General features: G+C 42.3%; 1 protein-coding gene and 1 pseudogene across 1 annotated transcript in view; both read left to right on the top strand.

Annotated features, from left to right (window-relative positions):
- Positions 1–20,002, top strand: part of LOC126278305 (uncharacterized) — a 659,154-nt gene that overhangs the window by 533,341 nt on the left and 105,811 nt on the right. The window lies entirely within an intron of this gene.
- Positions 8,963–9,080, top strand: LOC126279211 (5S ribosomal RNA; annotated as a pseudogene).

The raw sequence follows: 20,002 nt of genomic DNA, 5'->3' as shown, positions 1-20,002 counted from the left end.
TTAACGGAAGGCGTAGGACGCTTGAAAAGGTGCCTACCTTTAAGCTCTTATTAGAGATGGAGGTACAGTTGACTATTTATATATTTACATTTGATGTGCAATTACTTTTTAGGATTGCGGATTGCTACGAGAAGTGCAGGTAGAGAGCGAATGAGTTTCTGGAACGTACCGAAGAGCATGGTGGAGCCGTGCCGACTCTAGTACCGTTGGATACTGCGCTACAGCTCTCGGTTTAGGATCGATGGCACCAAAAGCCCGATGTATGTGGTCCCATAGATTCTACATTGGGTTTAAGTCCGGGGAGTTTAGTGGACAAGGAAGTACTGTAAATGCATCCTGGTGCACTTCCAACAACGCACGTACTCTTAGAGGTTTGTGGCACATTGCATTATCCTGCTGGTAGGTGCCAACGTGCCAACGGAAACCGAACTGCATATAGGTGTTGACATGCTACTAGAACGCAGATGCATACTTCCTTTGATCCATTGTGCCTTCCAGAATGACAATCAACCTAGGGAGTGTCTCGAAAATACTCCCTACAACATAATGTTCCCTTGTCCGGTGCCGGCCGGGATGGCCAAGCGGGTCTAGGCGACCGCTACGATCGCAGGTTCGAATCCTGCCTCGGGCATGGATGTGTGTGATGTCCTTAGGTTAGTTAGGTTTAAGTAGTTCTAAGTTTTAGGGGACTGATGACCTCAGAAGTTAAGTCCCACAATGCTCAGAGCCATTTGAGCCATTTAGAACCTTGTCCAGCCTGGAACCTTCCGGTTGTTGCAGGGTGTTTACTTTCAGACGTATCAGGTACGTGGTATGGACAGGGCCCATGGTCCGAACCAGATAAAACAGTTTATGCGTCCCCCACCCCAATTTGTAACTCCCGGCGTGTTATAGCATGTCTTCCTTCCGGTCGTTAAAAATGGGAAAATCATTCAGTGAAGGTCCGGGCTGTGCAAAGTACGTTACAGTGTTTCGCAACAAAATGTCTGGAGCGTAGCTTTCGTACAGTTGTAGTCCCAGGCTCCAGAAACTCGTCTCTAAGCCATCGCCGAAGTCATGTAGCGAGCGGGCGAGGTATATAGGCTGCGTCTGCTACACGGCTGTCTGAAGGGTAGTCGAACCATAGGCGCTAGCTGTGCTATATAATGACAGCTAGACGTGCACATTAGCCCAGTTCGCCAACAATGAAAGTCATAACCCAACAACTACCGTTCCCGTAACAGTGTCGAAACGTAATGTCAGTGGGGACACCTGTTGTGGTGTCACCGCCAGACACCACACTTGCTAGGTGGTAGCCTCTAAATCGGCCGCAGTCCGGTATTATACGTCGGACCCGCGTGTCGCCACTATCAGTGATTGCAGACCGAGCGCCGCCACACGGCAGGTCTAGAGAGACTTCCTAGCACTCCCCCCAGTTGTACAGCCGACTTTGCTAGCGATGGTTCACTAACAAATTACGCTCTCATTTGCCGAGACGATGGTTACCATAGCCTTCAGCTACGCTATTTGATACGCCCTAGCAATGCGCCATTATCAGTACTATTGATACTATAAACCATGTATCGTCAAGAGCGACGTTCGTCATTAATGGATTAAAGTTAAGTATTCCACCAGCTACGTCCGTTTTTCTCAATTCTAATTCCCTTGTCATGTTCCAGACCTCACGCCAGCCTGCGTGAGCTAAATCGCGTGCCTTTCGGCCTCCTTTAGTACTAAGGCGTTGGCTCTCCTGCCATCCACAACACCTGTCGCGCCGACTCTGTGTCTTGGTGGGTGTTCGATTTTCATTTGACTGTCCTTTATAATCCAACGTTAACAAAGTGCAAAAGTAGAAACGTGAAAACTATATAGGTTCATTTCGGTATGTAAAATAAAAGTGAGAAAGTCTGTTCAGTTCCAAATGACAAACGTGGTAAAATGTCAGCTGTAGTGCAGGCGAAATACCCACGCGAACATTAGCGTGCCGTTTTACTGTACACAAAGGGAGGTTCTTGCAAGAATATACGTATTTCAAAACCATATATTTATTGAATTGTTAGACATAAACTATGAAACATGATACAGACATTCACGAACCTCTCAGTTTTAGAAGACAGATGTTGAGTAGGTCTTCCATCATCGAGACGAACAATGTTAAATCGATATTCGAATTTCTCCAATACTCGGGTAAGCATGTTCATCGTCACTTACGTAAAGGCAGTACTTCAACTCGTCTTGAATCTGTGATAGTGTTGGTGCATAAACATTGACTTCAATGATAGCCCACAGGAAGACGTCATAGGGCGTCAAATCCGGTAACCCTGGAGGCCAGTTCAAAAGTGCTTAGTCACCTGCTGTCTGATGACCAATCAAACGGTTCGGTAGAGATACTGACGTACTTGGTGACTGCAGTGAGGGAGTGTACCCGGAACGAACCAGTTTTGTAACAGAGCAAGACACTGCTGACAAAGAAGAATGGACCGTGAACATGTGAGTGGGATATCTCACAAAACACACTTTTTTCGTGCAGCTCGTACGTGTTCAGTCTGTGCAGATGGGTTCTTTAGCCCCAAATTCGAACACTGTGTTCCTTTACTTTCCTACTAAGGTGGAAAGTCGCTTCATCACTGAACATGATGCGTTGTTTGAAATTCTTATCGTTGTCAATAGCTTTCTGAAGCTCGTCTGAAAACGCCATACTTTGGCATTTGTCGTCATGACGTTGAGCTTGTACGGCTGCATAACCGACCGAGGTCTCAAAACACGTCAAATTGTTGTTGTAGGCAGTTGTAATTCCCGGCTGACTCGACGAATTATGTTTGTAAGACTACGTTGTAAAACAGTCTGAATGCGTGACATTTTCGCCAGAAACACAAGGGCGGCTCGTACTCTTTCCTATTCATACACGTTCTATGACTATAAAATTTCTGTACCTTCCGCGCGTGTTTCATCCTTTCGGAGGATGGGTTTGGTACTTGAACCTAAAACGCCTTTCCGCTGTTATCACCGAACTATACTTCGCAAACTCGAGAACACAAAAATATTTTTGCTGCGGAATAGCCATTCTGCATCAAGTGATGGTAAACAACTAAACGGGAGAAAACGACATCTGGCGGCAACAGATGTATATTAGACAGTTCATTCTTTCCTCCAAGCCGTGGCATAGCGATCGGAAGTTCTGACAACTTAATACTTTGCAATAAATATATTCTTTTGTAGCATACTGTAATTTGTTATTTTACTTATAATTACCAATTGTGGTTGCCCTTTAATATCCGAATACGTTTCACCACAGTCATGTCGTCATCAGCTCCTTTTTTTTCTCTTTTCTCTTACTGCACTTAAGTTAGGAATTAGGTTACATCGGATTTTGCCGATGTTTAAATTACGGCCGTACTTTAGATTCTGTTTATATTGTTCGTGTCCTATGGCTGCCAACGAAAATCAGCCAAAAGTTGAAACTAATACACCACGTCATATGCAAACTCAGGGATGTTGGAACATCGTCTGAATAAATGGTCGGTTAAAATACCGTTAAAATATGCATTCCAGCAAAATCATTGCTTATGTCCTCTTTTAGACATCAGTACTCTGCCGTTCGACTCACCCGCAAAGTATCTTCGTAAGAGCGAGTATCTAAGAGCACTGATTTTGTAATGTTTTCTAGAACAGTGTCTTTGTCATCCTATCAAATCTGAAACTAAGTCTCTCATTTTACTCAGCATCAATAACTCCCCGTCTACAGAACACCTACATCATCAAGCAATGATGTTCATTCTTCATCCAGACACCCGACAGATCATAAGTTTGCCACTTTTACACCCATGTTCCACAGGAAAAATAGAACACCTCTTAAACCTCGTAAGTACACAAACTAACTAAATGTAATCGAAACAATTGTTACTGAAAATCAGTACTAAGCAGACACCATAAACAAGCTGAACAACAGGATAAAAATGAATGATAAGGAGAGTGGCCACCTACTCAATTGGACAGCTAAAGAGTCTGAAAACACAGACGCAAAACAAACTGATAACATAGCATACCACACCAATCAGAAAAATGTAACAAATGTATACACCAAAATGGCTCTAAAAACTATGGGATTCAACATCTGAGGTCATCAGTCCCCTAGACCTAACTAATCTAAGGACACACGCATCCATGCCCCGACAGGATTCGAACCTGCGACCGTAGCAGCAGCGCCGTGCCGTACAGAAGCGCCCAGAACCGCTCGGCCACAGCTGCCGGAGTACGCACCAACATACAGTCGTAAAACAGTACATAGAATAGGAAATATATTGAAGGAACAAAGTATCGTAATAACCCTCAGAATAAACAACATAGTACAACCAAAACTGAGATCAGAATAAAGAACTCCAGAAAAATTCAGAAATGTAGTAATATACCGCCTCACATACAACTCCTCTTAAACGCAGTACATGAGATAAACGGGCAGAAACTTTCCAAAAGTCTAAACAGAGCACATGAGAGCTCTGAAGAGTGACAGCACACACTCAATTTTCGCATAATGCAAAATAAATAGAAATAACCACCCTACAATAATCTCTCTAAAGCTTTGAAACATTCTCGCGATACATGATACCTGTCGCGACACACACGGACAGCAAAGTGGCGTAACGTTCTGAATTGCTGCCAAGGTGTTAAGTTACGTTTTTCTGTGTTGTAGTGGAACTGCAAGACGATCGACGAACGTGAGTACATGACAGGTTACGTTATAACCTACTGCCTACCAAAATTCTATCCAAAACACTAACGCAATTCCCAACAGTATAACGCTGATGTATGTAAGCTCATAGTTCCATATATTCTCCTCAATAACAACCGTTCACAACGTTGAAGATAACGAATTGTACGCCAAAAATGGCAACGAACATAGAAAATATGCCAGAAAGCGGCAAGTATAAGAACCATGCAGTAACTCAAATGTAAAAAGGTATTATAAAACTATACACAAAATACAATATATGTATCCAAACATTATACATGTAATATTGGTGTTGTAATGTTCTGTAACGATGCTAGCTTTGAATATTTCGGAATAAAAACAAAATAACAGATGTTGGCGTAATTTTCGCTTGAATTACTTCGGGGAAGTAATTAACAAAGCGTTTTTCGTGTCGAGGAGGACATAAGACCCCATATTCTTCTACACACACATGGACCAACAAAATAGTGTTCAAGTTACAAAGATTATTTTATTCTTATTGGCTGATTTAGGTCGTCAGTAAATTGTCTAAACTGACCACTTTAGAGTGTTTGCTTTGCTCTATTGAATCTGAGCTCCGTGTTTCGACGAGTTTAACAGTTCTGATCAGATAGATGGTGTATCGGATATCCAAGGGAGAGTCGAGCAATTACCTGTTTCATACCGATTGCTTTACAGCCGCACCGGTTGCTGCTGCTGCTGAAAGCAGAGTGTGGAGCGCAGCGAGTCAAACAGGAATGGGAGTTTGCGTAATTGAAGGTAAATAGAGATCTCCGAGGAATCCGTAATCCTTCTAAATCCTCTCGTTTCGATCTCGAGGACTCATTAATCACTCCACGTGTCAATGACACGCTTCCGTGACCCGCAGTAGAGTGAAATGATTTACGACTGCCGCAGTTGCTCCTCGAAACACGCAGTAGCGCGTGCCGGATGGAATTCCTTTTGCCGCCACCTGCTCGACGGAAAATTGCTCATCAGTAGCTCGGTATCACACGCAAATGCTATTTACAGGATATCGCCGTCGTAAACACACCATACACACGTAAACAAATCCGTTCACTGCTGGTTACACTGGCATTCTGTACCTAACAACTGAATTATAACACAGAAGTAGTAATTGACGCAATCAAGGTAATTTCAGAATGATTTGCCGCTGCCAATTAAAACTATATGTAGTAAGGACTTTGACCCTGAATCATTGCTGTAAAAATCTACTCCTTGCGTTTGTGCCAAACATTACTATATTTTACAGCAATTACAGAATAAACTATACTACTGGCCATTAAAATTGCTTCACCACGAAGATGACGTGCTACAGACGCGAAATTTAACCGACAGTTAGAAGATGCTGTCATATGCAACTGATTAACTTTTCAGAGCATTCACACAAGGTTCGCGCAGGTGGCGACACCTACAACGTGCTGACATGAGGAAAGTTTCCATCCGATTTCTCATACACAAACAGCAGTTGACCTGCGTTGCTTAGTGAAAGTTTGTTGTGATGCCTCGTGTAAGGAGGAGAGATGCGCACCATCACGTTTCTGACTTTGATATTGGTCGGATCTTATCCTATAGCGATTTCAGTTTATCGTACGGCGACATTGGTAATCGCTTTGGTCGAGATCTAATGACTGTTAGCAGAATATGGAATCGGTGGGTTCAGGAGGGTAATACGGAACGCCGTGCTGGACCTCAACGGCCTCGTATCCCTAGCAGTCGAGATGACAGGCATCTTATCCACATGGCTGTAACGGATCGTGCAGCCACGTCTCGATCCCTGAGTCAACAAATGGGGACGTTTGCAAGACAACAACCATCTGCACGAACAGTTCGACGAAGTTTGCAGCAGCATGGACTATCAGGTCGGAGACCATGGCTGCGGTTACCCTTGACGCTGCATCACAGACAGGAGTGCGTGCGATGGTGTACTCAACGACGAATCTGGGTGCACGAATGGCAAAACGTCTATTATCGGATGAATCCAGGTTGTGTTTGCAGCATCATGATGGTCGTATCCATGTTTGGCGACATCGAAGTGAACGCACATTGGAAGCGTGTATTCGTCATCGCCATACTGGCGCATCACCCGGCGTGATGGTATGTGTTGCCATTGGTTACACGTCTCGGTCACCTCTTTTGCATTGACTGCACTTTGAACAGTGGACGGTGCATTTCAGATGTGTTACCACCCGTGGCTCTACCCTTCATTCGATCCCTGCGAAACCCCACATTTCAGCAGGAGAATGCACGACCGCATGTTGCAGTTCCTGTACGAGCCTTTCTGGATACAGGAAATGTTCGACTTCTGCCGTGTCCAGCACATTCTCCAGATCTCTCACCAATTGAAAAGGTCTGGTCAATTATGGCCAAGCGACTGGTTCGTCACAATACGCCATTCACTACTCTTGATGAACTGTGGTATCGTGTTGAAGCTGCATGGGCAGCTGTACCTGTCCAAGCCATCCAAGCTCTGTTTGACTCAATGCCTAGGGGTATCAATGCCGTTATTACGGCCAGAGTTAGTTGTTCTGGGTACTGATTTCTCAGGATCTATGCAACCAAATTGCGTGCAAATATAATCACACGTCAGTTAGTATAACATATTTGTCCAATGAATACTCGTTTTTCATCTGCATTTCTTCTTTGTGTAGCAATTTTAATCGCCCGTAGCGTATATATCTGTAGGTGACATTTTTCGAATTCACAGCAATGTTTCCGTTGCGCAGGAGCAGTCATTACTGGTATATGAAAATAAGGGAGGATCATTGTCTTCATGAGACCATCTCAGCCGCATCATACAGTTCTATTTAATACTCTGGTGATTTTGGAATCTCATCGTGTTTTGATGTAGAAGCTTGTCATAGGATCTCAGTTGAATAAGTAAAACTCGTCAGTGGTAATGTTTTTCACGCGCACACCGGACATACGTATAATAGGGTCAAGAACTTTGGCCCTAGTATGTAATGAATTTTGAATCATAATTACGTAACTTTTTCAGTGTTGCAGAAGAGGATCTTTAAATATAGTATTACAGTCTTCTTTAGGAATTTCTTCATTTGGGAAGTTCGCAAGGAAGGCTGCATCGATTACCCGTTTCGACCAGTTTAGTGCCCATTTTCTAATCTGAATATTTACAGACGTCTACAGGCCATATTCTCGGGCTTCGTAGCACTAGCTTATACTTCATAAGAAAACTTTTCCAAATGTGACAGTATTACCATCAAGATATGTCGCTCAACTTCTGTACATTTATACTACAAATCAGTAAATTAGAACATACTTCATATTATATTGTCTTTCTGTGTTGTTTAGATAACAGGCATGTATAGCCTTCCTATTCAGTTTTTAACATTTTGTTAGATATACGTAGACGTTGCAGTATGTACAGCCAGAGCGTTTGTTTGTAATGTATTGAATTTTAGTGATTACTTACATCTGTCACCATACTCTACGTATCTGCCATGTTTGTGTAGGCCTGATATCACATTCTATAGTCAATATGCGATTGGCAGTACGTTCTATAGGCAGTGTAATAGTAAAGCAGACTTCGATCTACGCACAATGCATTATTCAGCTCTTAACTTTTTGTTTAGCAAAAATAGGAATTAATCTTGTCAAGTTATAAAGTAAAAATGTTGCAATTATTAAATTTAAAAGACATTATAGTTGTACTGTTTTGTCTGCCATATCTGCTGCATTAGCGCATATATACCACATAGAACGTGTGAGATTGCTGCATTCTATACACATAATTTACTTACCTTAGTTGTATGTATGCTACAGAAGAATACTGAAGATAAGGTGGATAGATCACGTAACTAATGAGGAGGTATTGAATAGGATTGGGGAGAAGAGAAGTTTGTGGCACAACTTGACTAGAAGAAGGGATCGGTTGGTAGGACATGTTTTGAGGCATCAAGGGATCACAAATTTAGCATTGGAGGGCAGTGTGGAGGGTAAAAATCGTAGAGGGAGACCGAGAGATGAGTACACTAAGCAGATTCAGAAGGATGTAGGTTGCAGTAGGTACTGGGAGATGAAGAAGCTTGCACAGGATAGAGTAGCATGGAGAGCTGCATCAAACCAGTCTCAGGACTGAAGACCACAACAACAACAACAACAAGTTGTATGTAAGCTTGTAGATATATTTCTCTTCAATTACTGACGGTACATCACTGTATGTTTTTGTTGTACTTGTGTCTTTATATGTCTCTTTTTTTCAAAAACATTTGCATTTGCTTTAGATAGATTTATGGCAACGGCCATGCCGCAGTGGACACACCGGTTCCCGTGAGATCACCAAAGTTAAGCGCTGTCGGGTGTGGCCGGCACTTGGATGGGCGACTGTCCGGGCCACCATGCGCTGTTGCCATTTTTCGGGGTGCACTCAGCCTCGTGATGCCAACTGAGGAGCTACTCGACTGAACAGTAGCGGCTCTGGTCAAAGAAAACCATTATAACGACCAGGAGAGCAGTGTGCTGACCCCACGCCCCCCTAACCGCATTCTCATCTGAGGATGACACGGCGGTCGGATGGTCCCGATGGGTCACTTACGGCTTGAAGACGGACTACTGTTGCTGCTGCCTTAGATATATTTATCAGGTTTCGTCATAACCTTCAGTATTTAATTATTTTCTGTTATTCAGGATGAAAAATTGAGGTGTACTGAAGTATAGCCATTAATTATATATGCTTTCAGGTACATTGCACGGCAGACAAAACAGTTTTCTCTCATATATAACTGGTATCATTACTACGTCGACCGTCCGGTACTTGAGTAGCCACCGACCACAATAAATTATATTTGAAATTTGTGAAAGTACACTGTATTCCTATTTTACAATTTTAAACATACTACTGTCTCGTGTAGTGTCTCGCATTTGACGCTGAAATAGGTACATATGGTCGGATGTATTGAACTACTGGAGCTTCAGTCTTTATCACCTACTCCATTGTTTGGCTCTGTCTGTGCAGCTTTCAAATTTTTACGTGTAATATATTATAATGTATTCCAAATCTACCTTGTAAACTAATGTATAAATTTTGGTTATTTTTTATAATTTACTATGTGAAAGTATTGTATGTTTACGGAACTGTCATCTGATGGCAGCTTCAGTGAATCAGAAGTCGGTATACAGAATACTGTTCCGTCTGCCTGTTGCTGTCAGCTGCACGGTTTCATCAGTTACTGTCAACAGACAAAACTGTCTCAATACATTACTATGATGTATCTGTTACACTGCTCAATGAAATGGTGAGTACGGTATCTGAGACGTATGTAGTATAATAACAAAATTTGGGGCACGTGTTACTCAAAAAAATTTATGCGCTGATGACTGGGGACTGTTTTCCGTAAAACTTTATTCCACTGCATCTTATAGTTTGGAACTGTATACATTGATAAATATGACAATGCGACTCACTTCAGTAGTCGATGTAGACACTGCTTTTCAGTATGTGGCAATTACTCTGACAACTATTATGAGATGATTTATTTTGTCCATTCTTTCTATTACGAATATTAGTATGTTTTTGGATATGGTCCGCTTTTAGCAAAACACAGTTTTTTTTTAACCCAAAGATGTTTCACTGCAGTTGCAGCATCTTCAGTGGCCCACTGAAGATGCTGCAACTACAGTGAAACATATTTGGGTTAAAAAACAAAATTGTGTTTTGCTAAGGGCGGACCCTATCAAAAAACACAAGTATTGTTAAAGTTAACTCGGAAAAAAGAGCTTCAACCCCAAGATGACTGTTACGAATATTGGCCTGTAACCACCGGTATAGTTTCAGATCTGAAGATGGTCCTTTAACTGGTCGAAACTAGTAATCGCTGTAGACTACCTTGTCATCTTGGAAAATAAAATGTTTTCATAAAGAAGACTAGAAAGCTAACTTTGGATAAAATTATTTGTTACTTCTCACCGCTGTGTGCATTTAGTTCACTTGCTCATACGTTGTTACTGAAATGTATGGTCGAGCAGAGAACGTGTGTGTTGCTTTCGGTGAGTCGTCGGAGCTAAACATTCAGTGTGAACCATTAGGAGCAATCAAAAAGTTTCCGTTCGAAAACTGCCGAATCCAGAACCGGTATGCCAGTCATCGCTGTGAGCATTAAGGGAATCACCCAACCGAGGGGGACTTTGAAGATACATGTTCGGTGAGACACCATGTCTTACTGCGTGAGTAAGTCGATAACCGCCTGCTGCCCATCACCCGACAGAAATCTTCCTCCCTTCAAGGCCTTTTTTAGGAAACCGAATGCCTGATAGTCGTGTGGGGAGAAGTCAGCACTATCGCTAGAGTGGTCGAGTGTCTCCCATTTGTGTTGGTGTAACTTCTGCGTTACGACATTTACAAAATGAAGACGTGCACTTTTTTGAATCAGCAGCGTTCCTTGACGCGCACCATTTAACAACGTTGGTTTTCGACAGACGTGCTGCCCCATACACATTCTTCATTATCCGACTGATGTCTACCGCTGTTTGTCCTTCGCCAACAGAGAACAGAATAACAGCACGTCGGTCCTGTCTGGATGCATTTGATAATATGGTCGCCACAGTTCAGGATCCAGCGTTTGCCGAACAGCAAAACACGAATGACACATTCATGCCTTACCTACATGTTGGTGCTTATATTCCCACAGCAAAGTCTTGAGACATTGCGTATACGCAGAAGCAACGTCCTCAAACCAAAGGTTTTTGATCGTGCCTTACATTTTGAGAAAATTTTTGGCTCATTATAAATGTCTAGATAATGCTCTCATCGTTAAAGTTACCAATTAAACCTAGTCGCTAGTAATTCTTTCACGACGTCATTTTCAACTCTTCCATAAACAAATCTGTAAGAGAAGAGGAATCTTCGCAATGCGCAACGTATAATGTGACAAAATCTGAGGTAAACTCAGATGTCACATTGCATTTTATTCATTGCAGAACAATGGATCTCTGCGTACGCTAGCTTTGAGGTGAAATAAACCGGATCTCAAAGTAGAAATTGATCAAAATAATGCATCACACGGAAAAGACAATTGTTAACAAATAAATTGCCAGGTAATACGAAAAAAACATATTGAATAAGTTGACATCATTACAAATAGTTCAGGACGCCAAACCCAGCAGCGTAACCCGAAAAACGTACACCAAGGAGAATGTCGAGCCTGGAGCAGACAGTGGCGGAATACAGACACAGGCACAGAGGCAGAAGACCGTGGCGTAACGTCGAGAAAGGTGATCAATTGTGGCAGAGCTTACGTCGACTGATGTGAAGAACGAGTGAGTAAATTAACAGTGTGAGTATCTGAGGAGGAGAGCGTATGAGGAAACTGACGTGTGGATGTACAATTACGTGAGAAAGTTTATTCTGACTGGCACATAAAGGAAATAGATGGCGGAATAACGTAGAAGTGTCTGATAACAGTGAAATACAAGTGATAATAAAAAAGGAATGATTGTAGTTGTTTCTCATTTCAAATAAACCACTTGACAACAAATTTACATCATGACATGATTGACACAATCCATCACAGCTTCATTCTATTTTTTAACGCTCCGTTACTCGGGCGAAAATTCGTGATATGGCCACTCACGAGGATGACAGAAGTCATCCACAAAGCAAGCGGTCTAATCGTATATTTTGAACGGTCTTTATGACTGATTTTATGATTTTTTATTAAATCTAAATATAATACATTTAATATTTGTACACAGTATAATATATTCTAACGTCTGAAACACTTCGACCATTCGAAGAACAATATCTTCAGCTGAATTACTGGCATTACATGGTCCCTCTGGTTGCTTACCGACGTGCGGTTCTAAATTCAAAGTGTAAGCTGTTTTTAAATCAGCCAAAGCAAACACATTTAACCCATACTTTGCTGGTGTGCTAGGGATATATTGCCTCTACGTAATCTGCATTTCCCTCTAAATGCCAAAAGCTGTTCGCCAACAGTAAGGCATTCACTAGGTGAGAAATATTTTTGGCAATTGTTCGTCAGTAGTTCAATTACCTCTCTGATAGGAGACTTCCGCGAACACCTCCATCACTGATATTATCAAACCTGAGACATCTCAACACAAACCTGAATCAGTTTTCACTTACGCATAAATAACATGATTCAAGTCCGTTTCCCTTTGAGTTATCCCACAATTTCGATATACTCTTCCTATAACATCTCAAAGATCCACACAGATATAGCACACCAATGAAAGCTCTGATATCTATCGCATCTGTTTCTTTAGCATCCCTTTCCCTAGAGCAGTTACCATGAACTTCACTGATGGATTTATTAGTGCATATTTCGATAATGCTTATTATGTTTTCATCCAAGAAAAAATTAATAATTTCTAATTCTGCGTTTTTTACACGAGCTTTGTTTTTTGGTCCAGGTATATGCTTAATAATTTTACAAGATCTGCTCCTAACAATCGTAGGATATATATTATTCCTCCGGTTAGTTATCACATCTTTCCCTAAAATAAATGAATCCTCTTGAATTACTCCTTCCTGTGACTCATATTCATCATTCTCTGGTACTTCTTGTTCTGTTCCTGAATCATGACAGCGTTCATGAACACAGTACTCAGTCTCTGAGACAGCGCTATCACTGTGAGCATCTTTATCAATCAGCTCATTGAACCATTCCAACCATGCATTAGGATCTCTACTAAACTCTGTCCGAGGTCTTTTTGCTTTTGAAATTTTTTCCACAATCTAAAAATAAAGAGAATACTAGGTAACACGGAAGGCAACTGCAGTGAGTTTCAATAAGTGCAAATTTACGTACATGGCAGATCGATTGAATCTACGAAAGCAATAAAGTAATACAGACTTACTTTGTTTCACATTGTGGCAGCAGAGCTCGCGCAGGGGACTGATGTCCTACAGACTATAATAATGTTTTATAAACAATGTATCTTTCGTTACTGAAGACCAACAGTGATTGGAGCTAACTGCAGGAGAGTTAACAGAAAGGTACTGAAAATGTTGCGAACTCAATCGTGCCCTGTCAGACAAAATTGAGCGGGAAAGTCATGTGGATGACGAGTGTCGTCTGCGAGAACGACGGAAGGTTAAGGTAGCAAGGAGCAGATAGTTTTACGGGAATTGCAAAATAGTCGCTCAGACGAAGAAAACGACTTCGGAATGTCTGTATTGTTTGCATGTTCCAGAATCTGTAAATAGCTTTCATTTGGAGATAGATTTCTTTCAAAAAAGCAGTAAGATTTTATAAAAGGAAACATTACCATTTATCAGAAAGAAAACAAAAAGCAAATTATACAGGATTGATTGTGGAAACTTTATACTTGGTTTAGCTTTCTAGGAAAAACAGTAAGGATACTATACTCCGTTCATCACACCATACTCAACAGCGATACAACGAAGGGGAATACGTGGCTCGGGCTGCTAGTTTTATGAGAAACACCGCGTCTCATCATAAGCGTAGCAGAGGGGCTGTTCTAATAGGATATCCCTCCACGATGCGTCGGAGCTTCAACCCACTCAGAAGTTAACTTACTGCAGTCGAACACATAGTGGCGTTAAGCCTGATTTCAGCATATAACAGGATGTGTGTATGTCCCAAGGGAATTAGTGCCTGTCTGAACGGACCGTCGAACCTAATTTGCTGCACTGCGAGGATAGCATGAGAGACTCAATGCGTGCCCAAATACGCAGATGAGGTGCCCTATATGTTGCACAGCTTTGTGAAATATGTCGGTATCAAGCGTCTCACTAGCTCTGCACCCGACCTTCACGTCACTGGCCTGCAGAAACTCCGACGAAATATAAGTCAAGTGATCCACTGAATTAATTCATCCACCATCGAAACGAGAACATTCTCCCTCCCTCCCTTCCTCCCGCTCTCTCTCTCTCTCTCTCTCTCTCTCTCTCTCCTTCTATATGTATCCTCCTCTCTCTCTCTCTCTCTATCTCTCTCTCTCTCTCTCTCTCTCTCTCTCTCTCTCTCTCCAAAACAGTCTATCTCTGAATTTGTTCATGATTCTATAATAGCTTTCCATGTTACAGAACAATAGACAGAATGTCAAAATCCAATCCACTGTCAACTATTTAGACATTCATTGAGTGGATCATGTTTTTGAAATCCAAGAAAAACGTTTCTTGTAGGATGATTACAATTTTTAAAGGGTTATTTACATGATTTACCAATCCGTCAAAGTGAGAAGTCTGATGTACTTTCATTGACCTAGGATACACTGGATGTAAGGTCTGTGCGATGGTGGCCACCTTACCAAGGATATTCAAACAGATCTGTTGTGGTGTTCTCCATGACTGTATTGGTGTGTCTCTTCAATTCTTAAAACTTTGCTGGAAGTCAAGGAATCCAACCATTACCCTACTGAAACATATTTAGAAATCAGGTGTAAGGACTGAAGGCGCCAAAATAATTTCCTTTGATCCACTCGCGTAACTACCTATCGTCCTGACTAACGTTGGTACAGACATTCGCGGGTATCATATCGAAACATCCAAACTCCTGGTCGTTTTGTAAACCAATACACATCACATGACATTTATTTGTACAAGCCTCGCCTAGAATGTAATGCCCCACTTCTTTTATCTCCAACCGACAAAAATTTTGAGTATACGAGACATTAAATATGAATTCACTGAAGCCAGAAGACCATCAACGGCTGTGACGCTTGGCATGTCTCAGCGTGCTGTTGACGTTCTCATTCCCGAGTATCGACACATAACGACTCGGCAGTTGGAACTGATGATGTAATCAACAGAGTAAGTGTTTGTAATTTGCCACGCTCTTAGATACTCAAAAGTGCGTGCAAGGTGAGTTCTGCGCTGTCATACGTTGGAATACAAATCAAAGAGAAAAAAAGTTTATTTTGAATTGTCGCGGTTGAGGAAGGGGCCTTCATGTTCTGGATTGTGGCATGTGATGAAACCCAGGTTCATCATGTTGAGCCCGAAACAAAAAGTCAGTCAAAGGAATTGCGTCTTCCGGAGCCTCCACGGAATAAAAAATTCAAAGCAACTCCTTCTGCTGACAAGATCATAATGGCTGTAATTTCTGATCTGAGTGTTTGATCACCATCGATGCGACAGCCATCGCAGGCGGACAACACAATAATTTTCTCCGCAGCAGTCTGAGAACATTTCACTTCCACATCACCAGGTACCAGTCTTGCTGCGAGAGTATTTCTCTCCTCGGCGGCATGAGAGAAAGCATCTCCACATCACCTGAGGCTAATACAGTAAATGAGGTAACTATAGTACCGTAGCGAGGGCTATAGCGGGAATAATGTGCTAATTTTTAACTTCCACATGCCGAGTACGAAATGTTGGACAGATAAGCATCTTGTGTGATGTGATGCAAGAGGCAGTACCATTAATTCGAAGGAATACATTAACACACACCCAGTGAGTGTTTCCAGCGACTTCTGTGCTACAGAAACCCGGTGATGTTTCGTTTCAACACAATAATGCTCGGTCACACAGGAGTATGACGGCTTCTGGACACATCTCGTAGCAGAGATGGACATTGTTACCATTTACGCCACAGCCCAGGCCTATCTCCCTTGGACCTTCACTTGCGTGCCTCTTTGAAGAACAGCATTTGTTCAACACTTTTTGAGGACGACAAACGGATAAAGAAATGACTTCGTGACCAGGACAAACACTGGTACGAACAGGACATACACGTGTCAGGTCATAAAATGATAAGTAAACTACGTGGAAAAATACGGCGTAGAAAAAACATCATGCTTTCATGTGTTCAAATTTCAATGATTAGAATAAATAATTCTTGAAGAAGCAAATATGGGCCTTACCTTCACAGCTACCCTCGTAGCACTGGCCAGTGTTACTGTATGTCCTGGGAAACAAGTTCCCTGGTGAAATAAGTTAGGCTGGTATGCCACTGTTGTCCAGGATGTCTCCAGACACTTCTTCGGCCTGGATTCTCAGTGACCCGAGTAGAATTGTCTCCAGGGATTAGTCCCGCTGCGAATTGAGCCCCGACGTCCAGCGAAGACGTGTCTGGAGACACCTAGACAGCGGTCGGATACCAATCCCACCGTCGCTAGCCATACGTCCCAACAACCAAGAGTGATGATGTGGTGTGACACTTTCTCACAGCCAAATCCCATTGGTTGTCATCCGCGACACTCTTACAGCATAGCGGTACGTCGGCGATATTCTATTCCTGGTTTTGTTGCTCTTCATGGCAGACCATCCTGGACTTTCATCTCGACAAGATAATGCCCGCATGCATACAGCGAGAGTTTGTTCTGTTTGTTTTCGTGCTTGAAACCCTACGTTGGCCGGCAACGTCACCATACCTCTCCTCAACTGATAGGCTTTGGATCGTTACGTGCAGGGGACCCTTCACCCTGCTCTGGATTATGACTATTTAACGCGCCAATTAGACAGAATTTGGCACGTTATTCCTAAGGAGGATGTCCAATCAATCAATGCAAAGCGGAGTATGTGCTTGCACAAGGTCCACTTGCTCAGTCTAAGATGCACTTTTTCTTGAATAAGTCATCCAATTTTTCTGATTTGTAATTGTTTATTTGTCTGTACATGTAATTCTCATCCACCGATTTCCGTACCATTTGGATAATTCTTTTGTGGCGCTTCTCTTGTTTAAAAGTGTTTTAGCAGGTCAAATATAGTATGAATATACGAGATTATTAGATGAGGCATTCAGTCGCTTTCCAAGGACTTTGTCTCCATTAGCAACAGGCATCCATGTGAACTGGAGACTGCATCCAAACAGCCACAATAGGTTGATTTCTCCGACGCTGCTGGGGTTAAATCCTCATCCCAACAGTGAGAAACTCAAAGAAATCTCATGGTGAAACTCAGAATAATAGTTTCGGTCAAATAACAGTATGTATTTGAAATATCTCCCATTAGTGTTATCTGATTTGGGTCCCACATACTTGAACAATATTCTGGAAACAATCAAATCTGTAGACGCATCGCATTTTCCCAGTACCATAACAATGAACCGAAATCAATCACTTACTTTATCTATAACTGACATGAGGCTTCGTGAATATTGCATTTCATATTTCACAAATATTTACACCAGATATTTGTATGAGTCAATTATTTAAAAATTGTCACTCATTCATACTGTTGCCAAAAGGTACTACATTTTTGTCTCCTGTCAACTGTACAATTATGCGTTTCTCAACATCTAAAGCAAACTTCCCAGATCTGCACCACTTTGAAATCATATCTGTATATGAAGCTTCCTGGCAGATTAAAACTGTGTGCCGGACCGAGACTCGAACTCGGGACATTTGCCTTTCACGGACCAGTTTCGCAGGAGAGCTTCTGTGAAGTATGGAAGGTAGGAGACGAGGTACTGGCGGAATTAAAGCTGTGAGGACGGAGCGTGCGTCGTGCTTGGGTAGCTCAGCTGGTAGAGCACCTTCCCGCGGAAGGCAAAGGTCCCGAATTTGAGTCTCGGACCAGTACACAGTTATAATCCACCAGGAAGTTTCGTATCAGCGCACACTCGACTGCAGAGGAAAATTTCATTCTGCATATCGGTATATGATTGGATGTTTGTGCTGCCTTTCCAGATCACACGTAATTATTGACAATTGCTTCATATACAAAAAGTCTGAGGTTACAGTTAATATTGCTTGGCAGGTTATTGATGCACATTACTAACAGAGAGGGTCCCAACACAAATCCCAGAGGCATGACCGACATTAATTCTACTTCTGTAAATGACTGTCTTTACAAAAGACAGCGTCCTTCCTACCAAGAAATGCTGAAACCATTCACAGATATAGTTCAATATTCCATATTACGGTACTGTAGTCAGTAACCCTTGTTTGATGCTAAATGAAATAATTTGCAAAAGTGGTGTGAGAAAATTTCAAGTTCGGTAACTTTTGGAATTCACTCTAGTTTGTATAGATGAGATCAATATGTTCGAGGTAGCTCATCTGTGCATGTGTCCTGTCACACACATTACGCAGATTAGGGAAACCAACCGCATCAGCTGCAGGTTTTAAAGTCAGCACCTACAGCTGATGGTGTCAGTGGAAGCTCTTCTTACTTGCTCTGATCAGTCTAGGAACTTATAAGCACGCAGGAGAAAAGAATTAGCCACCTTCACGAGAAATCACAGTGAAATCACCATTAACCTTTATAATGGTCTTAACCTGCGAGGAAGAGAGTCGACAAGTTTATTTAGGTACGTCATGGAAGCCATTCACTGAGGATTAGATATGAATGAGTTACCAAATTATGGGGATACCGATGTTATGTTGACGTGTTGGTCTAAACAGTCCCAGACTTTTGTAGAGGATTAAGACTGGGTGACTTAGCGTGACTGAATACTTGAGTGTTTAGACCAAAAAGGTATGCATGCACCAATGTGAACTCGGCTGTCATCGTCTACGGCTGTGCCTCCATGCCGAGTATGCAGAGTTTCTTCCTGCATAGAATGAGCGTCTCAGATCAACCATGGATATGCTTCCTATGGCTAAACGGATCAGTCCTGCTACAAAACATGCCCCCACACAAACCGCACTGAATGGTTGGAGGAGGGTGGGGTTGTGACTGATGGAGCTTTCTTGCTGGTCGCATGGACGCTTCGTGTCTGATGCGTCCTCCTTCATACTAGCTGACAGCCGTTAACGGAGTGTTCCTTCACAGTAACCGGCCAACAGTACGTTCTTCCCACGTTTGAATGTTTATGTCAGACGTCTTCATGGCGTCTTTTAGCTGGTGCTTAGAGCGTTCGGGAGGGGCTCCATGAGATCTACTGCCAGAGCAGATTTCACCATAAAGGACTTGACCAGGAAGCTTTGTATCAACACGGCCTAACCATCTCAGTTGATGAGCGATGATGGTTACCTGAGAGCTGTTCTGGTTTCCCTAGAACGCAATGTTAGTCACATCGTCCTCCCACTTAATGTTCAAGATATATCTCATTTTTTATAAGTGGAAGCACACAAGGTTTTTGCTATCACGGCGATAGAGTATCAAAGTTGCCCAGGCATACTGGAGTGCAGAGATGACAACAGCTCTGTACACCATGAATTTGGTATGCAGTTTTAGGGCTTTATTCATGAAGACCCTGTGAGTTAACTGTCCAAGTGCTGTATAGGCAACCCCAAGTCTTTTATCAACGTCTTGTTACAGGTACACCGTTTAGACAAGATGCTTCCAAGATATGAAAAGTGCTCAACTTGCTCCAGTGCTGTGCCTAGGGTGGAGATATTGAACTCAGGGAGAGTTAATCCTGGGACAGGTTCTGCGAGTACCTTCGTTTCTCCCTTGGTCAC

This window comes from Schistocerca gregaria, chromosome 6 (genome assembly GCF_023897955.1).
Source record: "Schistocerca gregaria isolate iqSchGreg1 chromosome 6, iqSchGreg1.2, whole genome shotgun sequence".
In the NCBI taxonomy this organism is placed as follows: Eukaryota; Metazoa; Arthropoda; class Insecta; order Orthoptera; family Acrididae; genus Schistocerca; species Schistocerca gregaria.
This window is presented reverse-complemented; position numbering and strand designations above follow the sequence as displayed.